Genomic DNA, 15,675 nt, shown 5'->3' with positions numbered 1-15,675 from the left:
TTAAATTTGTATGTTAGCTCTAGAAAGGAAGAGCATAAAGATAACAGGAATCTAAATCCCTGGCTACCAAAGAACCAAAATGCCAGCATTGAACTACCCAGCTCTAAATGGCTTCTCTTGAGGGTTACAATCTCTACGTTTAGGCCACTGCTATTTGAGTTTTCTATTGTAAACAACCAAATGTAATACTATCTACTTTGACTTGTCTTTGGTAATTAAAGTAAATTCCCTAATGATTCTCAGTTTGATTGTATTATGATTGCCCACATAATTTGCTGTACTCTGGGTTCAGGAGGTTACAAGTTTCTTCTCAGTGGGAAATTTAGAGAAGTGGTATGTAACCCAACATGTATGCTGAGGCACCTGGAAGTGCCTGCAGATAATCTGTTGAAGGAAAACAACACAGTACTACTCCATGTTGATCACAAATATCCTCAAATTCTAGGGCAGGGCACAAATAATATTTTACCTTTTCTACATCTTCAGTTTAAAATCCCAATCAAATATGAGAGTCTAAAAACCCCTTTTCCCGGCTGGCACCGGCACCCCAGGTTCTAGTCCCGGTCGGGGTTCCAGATTCTGTCCTGGTTGCTCCTCTTCCAGTCCAGCTCTCTGCTGTGGCCCGGGAAAGCAGTGAAGGATGGCCCAGGTCCTTGGGCCCTGCACTCACATGGGCAACCAGGAGGAAGCACCTGGCTCCTGGCTTCAGCTCAGTACAGCACGCTGGCGATAGCAGCCATTTGGGGGGTGGACCAACGGAAGGGAGACCTTTCTCTCTGTCTCTCTCTCTCTCACTGTCTAACTCTGCCTGTCAAAAAAAAAAATTCCTTTTTCCCATAGAGTCTCTCTGATTTCTTTTCCATGTTCCTGTCCTCCTCTTTGACTCAGCTCTGTTCCATTCCTTTCTCTGTGGTTTGGTGAAGAGGCTCATTGGCCCAAAGATTCCTGTTCGTGGAACGTGACAGGGACATTGCTATTCTGTAAATAGGAACAACCACAATCAAGGCCATCTCTATCGTGGGAACATTAGTCACCTTCATGGTATAAACAGATAGTTCTTCAGAAAATTCATGGAAAAATGTGTATTACGAGAAAACTATACATGGATTTCTAATTATCTTACACCAAAGTAAATTTATCTTTCCATTCCATTTTCCCTGAAATTCATGAAATTCTGTTGTCCAATCCACATAATTTTATGATTCTTATTCACTTATGCTAGAATTTTCCATGTCCAGTAGAGTGAGGGGAGGTTGGAAATAAAGGAACTAAGGGAAGGGAGAACCTGTGCTGCCTGTGCGTGGACTGTAAGATCATTGAGCAGAAAAGGGTTTTATTTCCTCTTTATCCCCAGGATCCAGAAGGGTAATGGGCATATTCAAGCATTTTTTTTACTTATTTGTTGAATGAGTAAATGAGTGAGTGACTGAATGAATATGTGATAACTAGGTAGCTGCTGCTAGCAAGGCTGTCTAGTATTGGCTGTATCAGAGTAGGAAAGACTGAGCTCTGTGAATGCTTGCTCTGGTTAATGCTGGACAGAAAAGCAGTGGCCTGGGTGTCCATATCCACTCATTCATGACCAGGGTCAGAAGTCAAGTACTGGCTGGAACACAGTGAAGTTAGAAGAAAACTAGTTCATGGCTGTCACCCTACCTCCTATGTCCTGTATCAAGGTTTTATCAGTATCTGTCTTCTACTTCTGCCTTTGATAGCTTTTTTCTCAGTATGTGCATGAGTTCAAAAGTCACAAAAGTAAATTAGAACCCCAAAAGCAGCATATTGAGGTCTGTGCTGCCTGAATAAAAAGGATGTGGTAATTGTACAGAAATTATAGTGGTTATTTTTTCCTGTCACCAGTTTTGGTGTGTTTGTCTTTCATAGCATGAAAATAAAACCCTTTCACAGAGCAATTCAGAAAGTTAGAAAATGCTGGATGTGAAAAATGATCTTCATTTTTGGACAGATGTGCTAGATCTTCAGAAGCCATTCATATCCAACAGCTATACCTGTCTTTGGGAAAATTAATTTTTTTACCAAAAAAATTTAGCATGATAAAAGACTCTACAGCTTCCTAAGTAGAGTCTTTCGTGAGTCTTTTGCTGTATGGCTTAAAAGATAATAAATAACAGAAAATGCAGATACCTTGTGAATTAGGTGTTTTTTCATAACTATTCTTGAAAAAAAATAACACTAGGTGTGTGATCTTTTTTAGAGACGGTAAGTCAGCTTTCTTTTACATAGGAGTTGAGCATAGTAGCTTTGTTGTTATATCATAAAATTAATGGGTTGGGAGTTCAGGCCAAGGAAATAGCCCAGTAAAATTTGTTAGCGACTAATTCCATGTTTTAGAAACAGTTAATGTATTTATTAAATGAGTGAATAGTCATTGAATTCTTAGCTTACAAATGACAGAGAAAGAAGTTGCAAAAAGGGGGGAAACCCTCTTACACACAAAATAATAGAGCAAACTTAAGAAAAACTAAAAATAAATGCAAGTTGATTTCTTTGAATTGTTTCCAGAGTGAATAATGATTAGGATCTGTTTGATTTGTACAATGAGCACACAGTCATCCTCAGTATCCAGAGTCCAGGACCCCTCCCCCCACCACCATACACACACACAGATACCAAAATCTGTAGCTGCTCAAGTCCCTTTTATAAAATGGCATAGCATTTACAGATAACCTATACATATCCCCCTTAGTACTTTAAATCATCTCTATATTACTTAGAAATATCTAATACTATAAATGCTATGTACATAATTGTTTTACTATCTATGAAATGATGACAAGAAAAATGACTGCATGTATCATCACAGAAGCATTTTTTTCTTAATATTTCTGATCTGCAGATGCCATACTTGTGTATTTGGAGAGACAATGGTATATAAATCCCTGAGCTACACTACCACATAATGACTAAATAGCAAACCAATATATAAATGCATGTTTTCCCTTTTGAGAAAACCTTAAGCTTTATTCTGATGCTTCACAGTAATGAAATTATTTCAAAGAAATATCATGAGAGAGAACATGGGAGTTGGATACCAAGGATATCAATCCATAAGGATTGATTCTCTCTCCAACCTCTCTTGTCCATTCAACCACTCTGGTCAGCTCCACCTAGAGCCACCTCTGGGATCAAAAGCCTCACCTCTCTCCTCTACCTCTATCCAAATCATCTTCAAAGCCCATAACTAAACTCCAGTTTATTCCCAGAGAGTACTTCCAGAATATTTATCTTACTATGGTGAAAACAACGTTACTATGATTCGTCTTTTACTGAGTTCTTAGCATGAACCAGGTGCTATGTTGAGTGCCTTAACCTGCATCCTCCCATTTATTCCTTACCACAGCACTATTTATATACAATCACTGTATGTTTCTTATTCAGTTGATTATTGTTGTTATCTGCATTTCATAGCGGTGGGAACAGAGGCACCACTTTTTCAAGGGATACATAATTCAGGAGGACTGATAGGTTAGGTTGTTGATGATTACTGCTGTTATTTTCACAACTACAATTATGACTGCAAAATTCAGCAAAGTGAGGACCCACCCTTGGGGTAGTGCTCACACATGTACTTCTGTTCTTATCAAGGAACTAAATTAACTCTATACTATTTGGTGGGAATAGAATAGTAGTTTTCTTGGGGGCAGGAAGGGTAAAGTACTAGTGAAGAAATCAGAAACAATAGAGATCATTCCCATGGAGAGAAGAGAGTGCTAGAATTTCAAGGGCCACTTGGCTTTCTACAGCAATAGACTAGAATAATTTGTTCACCCAGTTTTGAATTTAATTTTGTCTTGACCCTAGAAGAAAGGGTGCAGGGGTTTTCCTCATCTGATATTTTCCCTCTAACCAAAATGTTAAGAGATGAATACTTGATCAATGGGAGCCACATCAAGAACTTTCTCTCTACCATTAGGAATTAAAGATGGGGTAGAAGGAACTAATAATTACATATAAGTGAGTCAAGTAATGTTTCTTGGCATCAAGATGCCACATTCCAGTGGAAAGGAGCAGAAGGGTGCAGGAATACTAATGCAGTCAATGAGAGTTATATGCAAAGCACTATGGATGCATGGAGGAGTGAACAACTGTCTCTTGTCTGCAAGAGCAAGGAAGGCATTGTTTAGAGATTGCATGTGAACTAACGAAGAGTGAGGCCTCTCAACTTGAACACCGGGGAAGACATTCAGGCAGCGTTATTGTAGCATATCCCTTTATGAGACAAGGCAGACTTATTCTCAGAGCAGAGCTAACTGCTGGGAGCTTCTGGTGTTGGGAAGAAATGGCCAGAGATGCTGCTGAGATGTAAGATGGGGCCTTGGGCCTCCAGTTGGAACTGAAGTCTTCACTAGAAGCCATTGCAGGCTTCTAAGTGGGGTCCTGTCATGATGCAACTGTTGTAGAAAATTTAACTATGGCTTCCAAAGGAATATAGACTGTCACTCCCTTGCCCGCAAAGGAACGACGTTGCTCGCAGCTTATCGGTCTTCAGTAGACTTTTATTTTAAACAGGATAAAAAGAGAAACCCTTGAGCAAGGGGAGCTCCAAAAGAAAGGGGAAGCTCCCGTAACTACATCACAAATGGCTTATATAGTATATCATTGCAGAAGCATGTAATGCAAGCTTAGTCCATGCTACAGTCCATGCGGCGGCGCTCCCATCGGGTGCCTGATCACACACAGTCCATGCGTTCCTTGTCCAACCATAAAGGTGATCACGCGCCTTCATCCAATCAAGCTCCTGGTCACGTACCAGGCGACTCGGGTGCTAACAACAAGCTTCCACCTGGTGTTTTCTCAGCCTTGGTCAGTGGGAAAAGAAGTACGGGAAGCCCCAAGGCCAGAGTTGTTTTGACTCTAGCCTGGGGTTATGAAACGGTCCCGATATCACAGCTCAACAGAAACCATAAACATCCACACAGCAGTAACTAATGCCAATGGTCAGCAAGCCAAGCCTTAGCATGTGGGCCCATGGCCAGCCATGGGTCCCCACAATAGACTGAGAAGAGAGGAGCAAGAACAGAGAGCCATGCACCCTATGAAGACGTAGGGGCTGTCACAGTGGGGTCTCTACAGCAGAACCAGATATGGACCACAGGGGCTAATCCTTCCCAAGACACAGGCTTGAAAGCCTCAAGTCACACAATCACAACCCAATCCTGTACTGAGTCCATCACATCAGGTTCAAAATCTGAATCACAGAGTGCAGGGTTTGATTGTTGCCCTGCTTTTACTATAACTGCTTATTAGCTATGTTGCTTGAAGAAGCCACTTAGCATACCCAAGGCTCAGTTGTGTTTTTATATCTGTAAAGTAGAAACAGTCATAATCTGAGGCTACTTTTAAAAGTTCATGGGAAAATGGGATTAAGAATGTGGCTCTATTTTGGTGCAAAACTTTTTCTTTCATAATATGTGGAAAATGTATATTTTGAAAAAAAAACTGTGCATAGATTTCAATGTTTTGCACCAAAATAGACTCATATATATATTTTTTTTTGCACAGGCAGAGTGGACAATGAGAGAGAGAAACAGAGAGAAAGGTCTTCCTTTTTCCGTTGGTTCACCCCACAATGGCTTCTGCGGCCAGTGTGCTGCGGCCAGCGCACCACGCTGATCTGAAGCCAGGAGCCAGGTGCTTCTCCCGGTCTCCCATGGGGTGCAGGGACCAAGCACTTGGGCCATGCTCCACTGCACTCCCGGGCCACAGCAGAGAGCTGGCCTGGAAGAGGAGCAACCGGGACAGAATCCGGTGCCCCGACCGGGACTAGAACCCCGGGGGTGCCGGCACTGCAGGCGGAGAATTAGCCTATTAAGCCGTGGCGCCGGTGACTCATACTTTTAATTCCATATTTCCATAAACTTCTTGAAGTATCTTCATGGATTCCTCAGCTATCTGGAGAACTAAGTGAAGTAGCATTGATGGATATGCTTTCAGATCATAAAGTGCTTTTCCTGAATTAATAAAGTGTAGGCATATTAGGTCAAGGTTTCCAGAAAGAAAATTCTGGAGAGGAACTTACAAATCCTGGGCTCCTCAGAAAGAAACATGCAGCATAAGGAATAAAAGTACAAACTCTGGAGCCAGCCCACTGTGACTGTGACATTCATTAGCTCAGGTTTGGAAAAAGTTAATTAGATTCTCTGTGCCTATGTCTCTCTTCATTCATAAAATGTGATTAAAAATAATACCTGCTAGTGTTGTTAAGATGCAACATTACATAGCAAAAGGCAGAAATAATGGTTGCCAAAGGAATTGAGGTTCCTAATCAGTTGTTTTTCAAATAGGTAGGTTATCCTGGATAATGCAGGTAAGTTCAGTCTAATCGCCAGAGTCCTTAAAATCAGAGATCATGGCTGGATGATAGATACAAGATGCAGGAAGAAAGAGGAGAAAATTGAAAGCTGAGGGTCCTCCCCCATCACGGCTGGATTATGAAACAGAAGAAAGGGTCCAAGAACATGTTAAAAAACAGTTACATGCAGAAAATAGTATGATGTAATGGGGGAACAAAATATATATGAGACTCTCCATTCTCAACAAATGTACAAAACAGTTGAGAAAGATAGAAGATGTACCAAATAAAAATATGTTCAAAGCTAAACTCACAAGTTAGGATATACTGAGTCCTTGGGTGGTACAATTAAGCACTTCACCTGTTCAGATAAGAAAGGGGCTGACCAGGACTTGAAGAATGTTGGCTTGGAGGATTAGGAAATTCAGTGGGCTTCCAGCTGGGCCATGCATTCAGGAAGCAGTTCTTAATCCTTGGGAGAGCTGGAGAGAAATTAAGCATGGTACATGCCCTTGGGGCTTTGAGCAAGGACTCAGGGCTCTGACATGGGGAGGAGTACACATGGAGGCAGACTCAGAGCTAGGGACCTGGAGATGTTCTGAAGAATGAGAAGCCTGGATTCTAGGGTCCATACATGGTAAAAACACTGGATGGTACAAAGCCTGAGTCAGACTTTTCAAACATCAGAAACCCAAGGAGAACTTTATGAATCACCAGCTCTATAGGTGTGTTCCTGGGTGTCTGCTTCAAAAATAAACAGACTCTCCTCCCAGAAGTCACCAGTGCATCTGGATGCACAACCAGGGTTGAGAACTAATGGAACAGGGTAGATGCTGGAGTATAGAGACTTTGAATTTCAGGCTCACAAAAGCCACTGGCGGGGTGGGGGGGGGGGCAAGACATGATAAAAGGGATCCCTGTGAGAGTGGCTAACTGGGGATGGAAAGAAACTAACTAAAGACATGGGTGCACGTGGCACAGTGAACAGTGAATGGAGGGAAAGAGGATGCAAACAGCAGCCTGCTGAATTGTAAACTCTTGAGCACAAGGCAACATTGACTCAAGCCAGGGTGCCCAGGACTGTGACTCACACAATGCATGAACTGATTTGAGTAAGTATATGGAGAAAGTCTAGGAAGCTCAGACACTGATGAACATGATCTCATCCCATGTTCCTGCAAGGTTGTCACCCCTGCTGTTTCATGTCTCTGGGACCTAGAGACTAAAACATGCATTATTCTTCTCACAGGCCGAATCGACTTTGGGATCCCTTCAGTGTCACTAGAGGGTCTGCGTGTCTGTTCAAGAGAACTCCTGAGTGAATGACAAACACTACAAACAGTAAGTTAAAATGGGAGTGGGGAGGTAGCATGGAAGGAATGGGACCCATGAAGCCCACATCTGCTGGATTAAAATCGAAAAAGGAATATGATTAAAAGGGATGCACATCTAGATTTTGAAGTAAAACAAAACACATACACAGCCACCCTCCCCTGTGGTAGTAATTATGGGCCCAAACTAAACTTTTTGGAAGCATAATATATGAAGAAATGCCTAAGGAAAAAGGCAAATGCACAAAAAAGTAGCAGAGATCAATAACATCTTCTGTTTCTCCAAGCTCAACACTAACATTGTTAATGGTAAAAATGTGCTCCACTCTCTGGAGTTTGATTTCTTAATGGTTTTACATAACATTATTTGGATGAAAGCTGACAATCTTTCACACACTGGTTATTATGTTCCGTGTAGCTGAAATTAATAGAATAGCAACACCCTCTTTTTAATGACTCAATGTTTCTTCTTCTGACTCATAAGGGTTTCTTTTTGTTTTTCCTATTGTAGGTCAGTGAATATGCTGGTAGCCTAATTCGTGCATAGTTGGAGGCTAATAACAGAACTTTCTCCTAACCTTGACTGAAGGGGCCAGAGACTGGATAATGCTAACATCTAAGGGTGGGGATAGGGAACAAGTTAGTTCAGAAGGCAAGAAGGGACGACTCTGGGGAGAATGAGGAGAAAAAAAAAACATACAGGAGTTGTCTCCTCAGCTATCCAGTCCTCAATGCACTTGCTTTGGCCTATTCAGTAAACAGGAAAAAGAAAAAAAAGATTGAAAAATATTAATACCATAGTGAGGAAGACTGAGTTTTAATTATCTCAGCTCCTGTGGTCCTTTTTTAATTGTGTAAGAAATGCCACCTGAAACACAGAAAACGTGAGCAGCTTGAAAAGAGAGTCATTTATGTCCCTGCAGACTTAACAGGAACCTTATATGTGAATTATTCATCTGACTATGGTTACATGATCTTATGTTACTAACATGCCTAGACCATTGTAGCTTCCATAGATTCTTCAGAAATTATCCTTAAACTCTACTTTTTAAACTTTTTGAAGTCCCCTCATTCTTGCAGCTCCCTGTCTTCCTCTTGGGAATTTTTTGCCAATCTCCTACATCCTCTTCCCCAGGCCCTCTGCCTTCCTGTGTTAAATGACCCTCTAGTAAAACAAACAGATTTCATATCATCGGTTTTTCTTTGGTGGAAACACTCTCACCCAAATTGCCACCTCATTCAGTCTTTCCCGTTCAATACCTTTATCTTTACCTGTAAAATGAAAGATTTTGCTTCTGTTTAGATTTGAGTTTCTAGACTTAAAATTAAGCATGAACAACTTTTAATACCTTGAAGGTAAATCTGCTGTGGTGTTAAGCTACCTGAAGAACAAAGCAGACCTATGAAGAAATTAGATCCTTGCACTACCACCTTCTGTCTTGTCATCTCTCATCTCCTAATCTCTGTCAGTCACTTCCCAGTCTTCTACTTGAGGATGCCCAGGTAACATGGGCCCAGGGTCAGTTCTCATGGCATCCTCCCCTTTTGCACCACCAAGAGCAAAGCGTCCAAGAACAACCCTAAGAAGGTCTATTGAAATAATGGGAAAGTATTTCCAACTACTACTTTCTCCTCATGTATTCCCTCCTTATTTTGATATGTGCCCATTGGGGGTCAGATCTCTGCAAGCCTTATCTTCTACCATCTTGATTAAGAACCCATGCTAACACCTGTTCATGGAGGAATGGAGGGAGTGATGTTTGTGAGGTCCCAGAGTGTTGTGATCACCTAGTAGGAAAGAGCTGCTCAGAGATTCTTCATAGACTGGGGAGGAGGAAGAAAGACAGAGGCCTAAGATTGTGATAAGACCCCATTAATTAACAGAAAATGGAGATAGTTACTGTCGAGCATTGAACTATCAACACACATGGACATCAGCATGACCATGACATTTAAACAATATGCAGATGATCCTCAAATTACGATGGGTCAACTTATATGATTTTTCTACTTTTAGATGGTATGAAAGCATATGCATGCAAACATTCTGTTTTTTTTTTTATTTTCAGTAAAGTATTTATTCTAAAATAGGCTTGTGTTCAAAGATTTGCCCAACTTTAGGCTAATGTAAGTGTCATGAGCAAGTTTAAGGTAGGTAAGGGTAAGTTAGGTTGTTCAATACAATAGGTTAATTAAATGCAATTTTGACTTATGATATTGATGACTTCCAATAGGTTTATTGGGACACAACCCCACAGTAATTCAAGGTGTATCTTCTCTGCATCAGGAAAACTGTTAACATAGACATAAGCAAGTAAATACTTATAAATAAAGCTAAATAAAAGACTGAATTTTTTTTTTACTTAGAGCCAGGCGTTTGGTGTTGCACTTAAGATACAGATTGATATGCCCACATCTCCTTTAAGAGTGCCTTATTTGAGTCCTGGTTCCTCTACGTCCAATCTAACTTCCTGTTAATGCATTGTGGAAGGCAGCAAATCATGGCTCAACTACTTGTCTCCATGCCACCATTTGGGACCCTTGGATTAGGTTTCAGGCTCCAGATTTCAGACTGGCCCCAGCTGTTGCAGGCATTTGGAAAGCAAAGGAAGCACCTCTTCCTCCTCCTCCTCCATTTTCCCTCTCTCCTTCTCTCCCTCTCTCAGTCACTCTGCCTTTCAAATAAATTAATAAAACATTAACAGAATAAAATAAATAAAAATTTAAAAATAAAACATATACTTGTGAAAAAATACATAAACAATAGGCAAAGGAAAACCATGAAATAGAAGTTCTTAAAAAAGAGAATTGATTTAATAAAAAAAAAACATTATCAGTTATAACTCAAGAACACTTTTCTGAGAACAAAAGACTTTCCATACAATTTCAAGGACATACATGGCAAAATCTACCAAAATTGCCAAACATTAAGTAAAAAGAAAACTATTCCATTTGGCACTAGTTAAAAGGTCAATATCCCTGCTATTGAAAAGAAAGGCAATAAATATATTTTTATATCAATACTTTATTCCAGGAGCATTTATCTAACATATTTTTAAAATACAATGAAAGCAGTTGTAAGACAAAGATTTTATACCCAGCTCTACTGACCATTAAATGCCATGACCATGATTCTTTATGAGCACATAACAACTTGGGTAGTAGTGTCCCTATGAAACTCTCCTGAAGTACAGAACAAATCTCAGAAGATCAATGTGGTTCAATAGACATCAACAATAGAAGTGGTGGTGAACATTTAAATATATACAAGTTTATTTGTATCACTCAGAGTTCCTGTTGGTTTTAAGCATGAATGTAAAATACAATGGCCATTTTTTTCTATATATACTTAGCTATCAGTGAGTGGGTTACAGATTGAAAAGGGAAAATGAAATGCAGAATAAGAGCTCTGACTGCCTCACAGATGTCAATGGAGAATAAAAATATAATAGGTAAAAGTGTATGCTGGGGAACTGGGGCAAAGGGTCAATAGTAGCTATTTCAATTCTATTCATTGGAAGATAACAAAAGAAAGTAATAGAAAGGGAATGAATGGTATAAATATAATATTAATAAAACAGCGAATCACATAAAATCATTTAAAGATATTAATGAAAGTACATAATAAAAAAGCACAAACCTTCCCAAATATAAAATGTTATGCAAGAGAGAGAGAATACAAGCAAATAACAGAGACCAGGGCTGTAAGACTACCTATAGTAAAGGTATCATTGTCTTTTCCAATTCATTATTGGACAATACTTTTGTAAAATACAAAATCACATCCTTGGAGTTAGTAACAATGACAAATTACCTTAAATGTATCTAAATGTTTTCCTTTACTTTCTGTATGTATGATCATGGCTTGGTAACAGTTCATGGGACAAAAATGACAGAGACCACATAATGAAACAGTTAGAATGTAGAAGTTATTTACATAGAGGAAGCTATACATACCCAAATTTGTGTATATACTGATATATATATATATATGTATGTACATACATATATACTTATGTGTGTATGACTATGTTAATAGAAATACATTTAACCTAATATGATACAACTGATGCCAAATCCTTGGATGGTATCAATAAATTTATGTATTATATCACTTTAATTAACCTCCTTTATTTTAAAATAACTTAACAAAGCAAAATTTAACACACCAGTCTACTATATACACACAGACTTAATATACCTGAAATAATAATATTTATATATTTTCCATCTGGAGAGTATGTAAACTATGATGCCATTTATATCATGGGGGAGAAGATAAAATATATAGGTATATATTAATCCATATGATTATATTGATTTGTTAATGGACTGATAAATCACAGGATTTAAAAATAAAATAGTTATCTAAGGGGAGAAGAAGCAAACAGGATAGAGGGGATAAGGATGGGAACTAGATTTGTTTCATAAATTTGACTTTAGGGTCATGCGAAGCTTTACACTACTACATACAACAAAATTACATTCAAAAGAAAGCAATCAAGAGCAAAGTGAAACAGTTGAGCCTGTCTATCCAGTAGGTGGCGTAACAACACCAAGAGGACAATTCCAAATGACTAAACCGGTAAATTAGTTATCCTCAGTGGACTGTTACCCCAAGGGCAAAAACAACTGCAAAGAACCTTAAAATGCATTTTGTAATCATTTTGCTGGTGGTAGTCTTAATATTTATTCTGAGACAACTATGTGTGTGTATTTTCTGCATAAAGCAATGAATAATTTACCCAGGTCATTAAAGATCTGAAACTTAACATGAGCAAGTGGCAAACAGTTAAAAAAATCTCTCCACTCTTAAATTTGATTAAGAAATATCATGATGATTTCATGAGGCATATTATTTTTAAAATAAATATTTCCTAGCTTCATTCTCTGAGATGATAAGAAAGCATTCAGTCCCTCACACTGAATTATGTATGGTGTCTTCTTCCCATTTTCCACTAAAAGTAACCAAAAGTTGCTTAAAGTAGCTGATTACAGGTCTGTGAAAGGAAATGTATGGTTTGAGCCAGGGATACTGCAGGCTGCCTTGGTGAGATCAGGACTCTGGGTTCAAGTGAAAGAGACTCTCAATTACCAAAGATGGGAAAATTTATTAATAATAAACATGATAATTGCAATGTGTTACAATGCATCAAATGTATTTAAATGCATGAATTCCTAATGATACTATGAAATAAAATACTACTAACCATCCTTGAAAAATGCAAGGAAATCAAAATCATCATTTTTAAAACTAGCAAATAAAAGAGATCGAACATTTATGCTCTCTTTCCCATATAAACTTTCCCAAGTAACCAAGTAGCTGATTAGATGTTTCTCTTTATGGAAGCGTTCCATCTGATAAGTGAAGAAGGAATTTTAAAATCCCAATATCACACTTGTGCAATGTTTAGTAAATTATTAGATGTATACAATGATGATCAATGACCACCAATATCACAAACAAGGCACCAGACATGTGCTTTTGGATAGAGGTAGGCAACACCACCTATGGAATATTTTTGCCAAAACTTGAAACCTAATGACAACCATAGGCCCATGCTCTTCAATACTAGAATATGCAGTTCCTGGCCATTTGAAATGAGGCTAGAACAAATTGGTATATGCTGTAAGAGTAAAATACACGCCAGATAGCACAAACCTAAAATGAAAAAATATATAAACTATCTTACTATTTTTAATATTAATTACATACTAAAATATGAGGGATATATTGGATTAAATGAACTTATTAAAATTAAATTTAACTGCTTTTTTCTGTTAAAATACCTATGAGAAAACTTAGAATTATATTTATGGCTTATATTTTTTAAGATTTATATTTATTTATTTGAAATGCAGAGTTAGAAGAGAGGAGAGACAGCGAGAGAGAGTTCTTCCATCCACTGGTTCTTTCCCCAGATGGCCACAGTGGCTGAGACTGGGTCAGTCCGAAGCCAGGGGCCAGGATTTTCCTCTGGGTCTCCAACATGGTTACAGGAGCCCAAGCACTTGGGCCATCCCCTGCTGCTTTCCCAGGCATATCAGCAGGTAACTAGATCAGAAGTGGAGCAGCTGGGACTCGAACCTGCATGCACATGGGATGCCGAGGCAGGTGATGGCTTAACCTGCTATGCCACAGCACTGCCCCTATGGCTTATAATTTTCTAGTACAGCATTGCTGTAGCTAACTACAATTTATAGGAAATGTGGTAGGAAGAGGAACATGTTCAATGACACCAGAAAAACAAAAAACAGCCCTTGATGTTAAGGAACAATTTTTTTCATACTCTTTGTTGAACTCTTTACTTACTGTAGGGTTAAGCTTATGTGTATAAAGTTAATTGAAAGTAGATCTTAGTGAAAAATAAGAATGGGAATAGGATCAGGAGGAGGAAGAAGGGTAGGAGTGAGGGTGGGGATGGGTAGAATGGGAAAAATCAACTATGTTCCTAATTTGTATTCATGAAATGTGTGAAGTTTGAACCTTAAATAAAAGGTTTCTAGGAATAAATAACCAACCACTATTGAAATAGTAAATAAATAAATAAATAAATTGATTGTGATGTAAGGTAAGATGATTAAACTCTTGAGCCATATCTGTAAAAAAATTAAATAATTTTTTTTAAAAAAAAGAAAAGAAGTGCCTAATAATTAAAAGCCTAGGGACCAACACTGTGGTGTAGCAGGTGGGGCTGCTGCCTACAGGACTAGCATCCCATATGAGCACCAGTTCTAGTCCTGGCTGCTCCTCTTCAGATCCAGCTCTCTACTAATAGCCTGGGAGAGCAGCAGAAGATGGCCCAAGTGCATTCTCACCCACATGGGAGAAATGAATGAAGTTTCTGGCTTCTGGCTTTGGCCTGACCAGCCCTGGCCATTGCAGCCACTTGGGGAGTGAACCAGTGCATGGAAATTTCTCTCTCTCTCTTTCTCTGTCTTTCCCTCTCTTCCTCTCTGAAACTCTGACTTTCATATAAATAAATATTTCTTTTTAAAAAAACTAAAAGCCTATATCTTTGCATTGGCAAAAGTTAATTTATTTTATCACCAGTGGTAGTGAACTGCCTTAAAGGATATATGAGTAAGTAATTTGCTTCTACTGAAATTTTCTATTTTTAATAATCTAAAAACTTGATTCATATCTCAGTTTTAAAAAGTAGGTAAATATTCCTTTTTTTAATATTAGAAAGCTTTGTTTTCAAGTCATAGATCCTAAACCTCCAAATAGCATCCCCACATCTAATGAGAAGATGCTTGCCTTGTAATAACTTTCTTGAGTAAAATATAATGCAAAACCAAACCAAATACACAAAATTTTAAATCCTTCCTTTTCTCTCATCTTTATTATTTTCTCTAATTTGAGATCTTAATTTGTATTATAAAATAGCAGAAACCTTAAATTATTGAAATGAGCTTACTCAGACTTCAATTTTAATATGACAGTTCTTACATACCGAATATAACAGGCACTCAGAAACGTTAAGCAATTTGTTTTTCTGTTCATTCAATCTGAAATTAGTTGATATCTAAACTTTTACTTCTGTTTTCACTCATTTATTAAAAAAAAGTGTGCCAAATTTCTTTAATCTCCTTTAAAGACAAGTATTGTCTCACAGGAAGATATATTATACATTCATATAGTGATACACTGATAAACAGATTGTATGCACTAGGAGTAAATGTTGGAAATTTTTCTTCTTTGCTCATGTTGTTCCAAAATGAGAGAACACTAGAGGGCAGTGTTGTGAGAGCAAAGCTCTCAAGGGGATTGCAAGGAGTGTTCCAATGAACTAATCTCAAATGTAATAAATGTGGTGTTATAGCAACGAAAGCAATTGTTTGTTGTTTGTTTTTCCTTTTCTTAAGTTATATGGACTATATGCACATTATTAATACCTCTTGGAAATGATCCTTTGCTCAAATCTTGACCCCTTTAGCTTGGAAATAAGGTCTCCTTGGAAAGTGTTTTCTAAAATTCCTGTCTCATGTTTAGGATACAAGAGAGAAGGTATAGCCAGAAAGTAACAA

General features: G+C 38.4%; 1 protein-coding gene across 12 annotated transcripts in view; it reads left to right on the top strand.

Moving 5' to 3' along the window:
- The window catches only part of DLGAP1 (DLG associated protein 1), a 1,071,624-nt gene that overhangs the window by 518,105 nt on the left and 537,844 nt on the right, over window positions 1-15,675 (top strand). For all 12 annotated transcript variants that reach the window (XM_070050435.1, XM_070050436.1, XM_070050434.1 and 9 more), the window contains one exon: window positions 7,563-7,654. The gene's annotated coding sequence lies outside the window, so the exon portion shown is untranslated. The remainder of the gene's footprint in view (window positions 1-7,562; window positions 7,655-15,675) is intronic.

Source organism: Oryctolagus cuniculus, chromosome 10, assembly GCF_964237555.1.
Source record: "Oryctolagus cuniculus chromosome 10, mOryCun1.1, whole genome shotgun sequence".
Classification (NCBI taxonomy): Eukaryota; Metazoa; Chordata; class Mammalia; order Lagomorpha; family Leporidae; genus Oryctolagus; species Oryctolagus cuniculus.
Note: the sequence above shows the minus strand (reverse complement) of the source record. Positions and strands in the feature narration are given on the sequence as shown.